This window comes from Phyllobates terribilis, unplaced genomic scaffold (genome assembly GCF_046119375.1).
Source record: "Phyllobates terribilis strain yellow unplaced genomic scaffold, ASM4611937v1 Scaffold_86__1_contigs__length_6382490, whole genome shotgun sequence".
NCBI lineage: Eukaryota > Metazoa > Chordata > Amphibia > Anura > Dendrobatidae > Phyllobates > Phyllobates terribilis.
Genome location: NW_027362846.1, coordinates 3,244,900 through 3,251,080, shown reverse-complemented (window position 1 = coordinate 3,251,080; position 6,181 = coordinate 3,244,900).

The window sequence follows — 6,181 nt, the reverse complement described above, 5'->3', positions numbered from 1 at the left end:
GCCAATATTCCCATGAAGTGGCCACATTTACCAACCGTTCTGCAGCCACTCGTTTACCTTTGTCCAACACCTCCGTCGGTCCTTGCAGTTATTAGGCCACCACTGAAATTCTTTTCTGACTACACACAGACACGTACATAGACACCGTGCATGCCGCCATCACCGGACACAACCAGAGTCCTGGTCCAGACCAGTGGCCTTTCCAAGTCAAGTCTACTTGGGGTTAAACAAGGGTCCTGTCTCTAAGAGAACCACGTGCTTGCCACTTGGAACAGCAGCAATACAGTAACACCAGGTTAATATTCTTCGGGCACAGAGATGCACAGACAGTGAACCCTCTTAAAAAGAAGAATTGGACTGACATTCCCTAAGCAATAAGTACCCACACAATTGGAGGGACAGATTGCTAGCCCTTGCTGCACCATGGTGTATGCCCAGTGGTGGCCACTCTTAGTCTAAGTTGGCTCGTCAGATTGCCTGGTGATAAAGAACCTGAGGGCCATATACCTTCAAGAAAAAGATCTCATAAGGACACGTTGCCTTGAATTGTGAAGAACACAATAATGTTTTCCGTACAATTCTATTGTGTTCTATTCAGGAAATATTAAAGAAAGTCTGGTCCTTAGAAGTTATAAAATGAGGTCAATACAACCTCAGGTGAAGAACAACACATCACAAATTACACCAGGTCATCGAATACTTATCAAAAAATAGACTTAAATGCAGAAACAGTGTGTGAAAAATTAAAGGGGTTGTCCAATGGAAACAAGCTCCAATCTACAGGAACCTTCATCCCCTTTAAATTGGAACGGTGGTCCGCATGCTAAAATGCTGCTCCATTCATTCTATATGAGGCGGCCATGAAGTGCGCCCGACTTTTTTGGACCGATGAGACAGAGTGGCCTTACTGAAAAGGGTCCTTGGATTGGACGCCGAGTTACGGACCCCAAAGCAGCACTGAATATGATGTACTAGTGGGAGTCACCAGTGCAAGGGTTCAAGGGCGCCAGTAGTGGAAGACATAGTGCGCGAAACCGAAGAACAAGTAAGCAGACCGGCTGATCAGCACTGCAGTGCTGAGGCCGAGTTATGGTGAAATAGGGAGCGACAGTGCGCCTCACCAGTCCTGGAGTATATTACAGAGGAAGGATACTGTGTGGAAAATGCTTCATACTGCAAAGGAAACCTCCAGAACACTTTGTGCCCCCCGATATCCCTTGTATGCCGGGACGTTGCTAGGGTCCTAAAAGATCAGGGGCCAAAGCCCCAAAGTAGGTGTTTCCCCATACAACCTCCCCGCCACTTAAAAGAGGACCTATACATATATAATTACAGTACACCATTGTTGCCAACCTAAAATACACAACTGAAAGACCAATATTCCCAAAATTACTTCTATACAAGGCAATAATAATCCCGCTACACAATGCCCTCTACCATCAACACTACACAGTGAGTACATAGTATTATGATATGACCATTGCCTCTACATAAAAAAACACACTGTACAAAGACCATCTGACTTCTCACATTTCCAGCACCGTCCCCATCTATTCCCACCCTGCACAACCTCCCCATGCTGCCTGCTCTTCCGATGTGGAATAGGAACCTCAATACTTCAAAAATTATGTCATTACTATGATTACCCTCCACCAATTAATGCTACAAAGACTGTGTGCCAGATAGAGGGGACCTATAAAAATAATAGCGTCCCATAGAAAGTAGTAAAGACCCCACTGTGCTACCTAGCAAGTAATAATGCCAGATATGCTCTTATGAAAGTTTCAATATCTGAAGTGTTCCCTCCAAGCAACAAATACCGTTGAGAATCCCCTTTAAGTAATAATGCCCCCTTAAAGCCACAATCAAACTACACCCAACTACAAAGTTCTTCTTCAAGTCTATGGACGATGATTTCTGGGAGGTGAAAGAAGAAATTTCTGATGATGCACCCATTTAAAAGAAATAATGTCCTGAGTGCCCCCATAGCACCCTGTATATGGTATGATAGTCCCACAGCTCACTACACACTGTATGATGGTCCCCACAGCTCCCTATACACTGCATGATGGTCCCCACAGCTCCCTAGACACTGTATGATGGTCCCCACAGCTCCCTACGCACTGTATGATGATCCCCATAGCTCCCTATACCCTGTATGATGGTCCCCACAGCTCCGTATGCACTGCATAATGGTCCCCACAGCTCCCTATGCCCTGAATGATGGTACCCACAGCTCCATATGCACTGTATCATGGTCCCCACATCTCCCTACGCTCTGTGTGATGGTCCCCACAGCTCCCTATGGACTGTATGATGGTCCCCACAGCTCCCTATGCACTGTATGATGGTACCCACAGCTCCATATACACTGGTAACATGGTCCCCACAGCTCCCTACGCTCTGTATGATGGTCCCCACAGCTCCCTATACACTGTATGATGGTCCCCACAGCTCCCTACACACTGTATGATGGTCCCCACAGCTCCTTAGATACTGTGCGATGGTCCCCACAGCTCCCTAGACACTATATGATGGTCCCCACAGCTTCATACACACTGTATGATTGTCCCCACAGCTCCTTAGATACTGGATGAGGGTCCCCACAGCTCCCTAGACACTGTATGATGATCCCCACAGCTCCCCCATGCACTGTATGATGGTCCCCACAGCTCACTATGCATTGCATAATGGTCCCCACAGCTCTCTATGCTCTGTATGATGGTCCCCACAGCTCCCTAGACACTATATGATGGTCCCCACAGCTTCATACACACTGTATGATTGTCCCCACAGCTCCTTAGATACTGGATGAGGGTCCCCACAGCTCCCTAGACACTGTATGATGATCCCCACAGCTCCCCCATGCACTGTATGATGGTCCCCACAGCTCACTATGCATTGCATAATGGTCCCCACAGCTCTCTATGCTCTGTATGATGGTCCCCATAGCTCCCTATGCCATGTATGATGGAACCCACAGCTCCCTATGCACTGTATGATGGTCCCCACAGCTATCTACGCTCTGTATGATGGAACCCACAGCTCTCTACGCTCCGAATGATGGAACCCACAGCTCACTATACACTGCATAATGGTCCCCACAGCTCCCTATGCCCTGTATGATGGTCCCCACATCTCCCTATGCACTGTATGATGGTCCCCACAGCTCTCTACGCTCTGTATGATAGTCCCCACGGCTCCTTATACACTGTATGATGGTCCCCTCAGCTCCTTATACACGGTATGATGGTCCCCACAGCTCCTTATGTACTGTATGATAGTCCCCACAACTCCCTATGCACTGTATGATGGTCCCCACAACTCCCTATGCACTGCATAATGGTCCCTACAGCTCCCTACGCACTGCATAATGGTCCCCACAGCTCCCTACGCACTGCATAATGGTCCCCACAGCTCCCTATGCATTGTCTGATGGTCCCCACATATCCCTATGCACTGTATGATGGTCCCCACAACTACCTATGCACGGCATAATGGTCCCCACAGCTCCCTATGCACTGCATAATGGTCCCCACAGCTCCCTATGCACTGTATAATGGTCTCCACAGCTCCCTATGCATTGTCTGATGGTCCCCACAGCTCCTTATGCACTGTATGATGGTCTCTACAACTCCTTATAACTGGCATGATGGTGCCTACAACTCCCTATATCCTGTATAATGGCCCTCACAGCCCCATATATACAGTACTGTATGATGGCCCCGCATCCCAATATATACTGTATGATGGCCCCTACAGCTCCCTTTATACTGTATGATGGCCCCACAGCCCCTTATAAACTGTATTCTGGCACCCACTCCCCATTTTATATAATATGATGGCCCCACTGCCCCTTATATATAGCATGATGACTCCCATAGCCCCTTATAGTATGATGGCACCCACACCCCTTATATATACAGGTGCATCTCACTAAATTAGAATATCAGCAAAAAGTTTATTTATTTTAGTTCTTCAATGCAGAAAATGAAACTCATATATTATATAAAGTCATTACAATCAAAGTGATCTATTTCAAGTGTTTATTTCTGTTAATGTTGATGATTATGGCAGGGGTGCACATAGAAATCATGAGGCCCCATAGCAGAAGCTCTAATTGGACCCCCCCCACCAAAAAAATAAAGAAATATTTGTCTGTGTCACAGAAGAGCCGATCTCACAACTTTCCAGCCTTTACTTCGTTTTTCTAATTTTCCTCCTACTGAAGTCCTAGATCCCTCTTTCATTGCCCCCATGAAGTATGATGCCAATAAAAGTGCCCCCCAAACACAGTATGATACCCCCATGGTGCATTCCTCCACATTAGCCTCTACATGAACAGTATAATGACCTTATTGTACCCCACTTCAACTCCCAAGGCAAAGTATGGTGACCCTAACACAGTATGATTCCCCCAACTGTGACTCCCACACAGCCCTCCATACAGTATAATGGGCCTACATACAGTATAATGGCCCACACTAGCCCTCCAAACAGTATAATGGCCCCACACAGCCCTCCATACAGTATAATGGCCCCACACAGCCCTCCATACAGTATAATGGGCCTACATACAGTATAATGGCCCACACTAGCCCTGCAAACAGTATAATGGCCCCACACAGCCCTCCAAACAGTATGATGGGCCTACATACACTATAATGGCCAACACTAGCCCTCCAAACAGTATGATGGACCCCACACAAACCTTCACACCGTATAATTGCTTTCATACAGTATAATGGCCCCCCACATAGCCCTCAAAATATCATAATGGCCCCACATAGACTTCCATATAGTATAATATGCCACCCATAATCCTCCATATAGTATAATGCACCCTCCAAAATCCTCCATATAGTATAATGCACACCCCATAATCCTCCATATAGTATAATGCATCCCCCATAATCCTCCATATAGTATAATGAACTTCCCATGGTCCTCGATAGAATATAATGCACTCACCATAGTCCTCCATACAGTATATTTCACACCCCAAAGGGCAAAATGCAGCCCCCATATAGTATAATGCACCACACAGTCCTGCAGTATTATGGGCACCACGTACTCATTGATTTTAAAATACCGTATGTTTTAAATAAGACGACCCGAGTATAAGCCGAGGCCCTTAATTTTACCACAAAAAAACTGGGAAAAAGTATTGAGTTGAGTATAAGCCTAGGGTGGGAAATGCAGCAGCTACTGGAAAATTTCACCATCCTGGTATGTATGGCACCCCTCATCACCAATCCTGGTATGTATGGCACCCCTCATCCCCCAATCCTGGTACATATGGCACCCCTCATCCCCCAATCCTGGTATGCGTGGCCCCCTCATCCCCCAATCCTGGTATGCATGGCCCCCCCTCATCCCCCAATCCTCGTATGCATAGCACCCCTCATCCCCCAATCCTGGTATGTGTGGCCTCCTCATCCCCCAATCCTGGTATGTATGGCACCCCTGATACCCCAATCCTGGTACATATGGCACCCCTCATCCCCCAATCCTGGTATGCGTGGCCCCCTCATCCCCCAATCCTGGTATGTGTGGCCTCCTCATCACTCAATCTTGGTATGTGTGGCCTCCTCATCCCCCAATCCCGGTATGTGTGGCCTCCTCATCCCCCAATCCTGGAATGTGTGGCCTCCTCATCCCCCAATCCTGGTATGTGTGGCCTTCTCATCCCCCAATCCCCTGGTGTGTGTGGACCCCTCAACCCCCAATCCTGGTATGCATGGCCCCCTCATCCTCCAATCCTGGTATGTGGGGCCTCCTCACCCCCCAATCCTGGTATGTGTGGCCCCATCACTGCACACTGTCTGTCATCACTGTATTCCTGTGACAGCCAGCCTGTTGCTAGTGTTCATAGGAGACCGTGATTTCTGCTATATATAGCAATGCTGTATATAGCACAAGCAATCAGATGACTGCAGGTTCAAGTCCCCTAAAGAGACGAACAAATACAGTGAAAAGTAAAAAAAAATTGAAAAAAGTATAAAAGTTCAAATCATCCCAGTTTTCCCCCATTTAAAATTAAGAAATATAAAACATTTAAAAAATACACATATTTGGTATCGCTGCGTTTGTAAAAGTCAGATCCATCAAAATATAAAATAAATTAATCCATTTAGTAAACAGCGTAACTAGAACATTACATAAAATGCCAGAATTACAG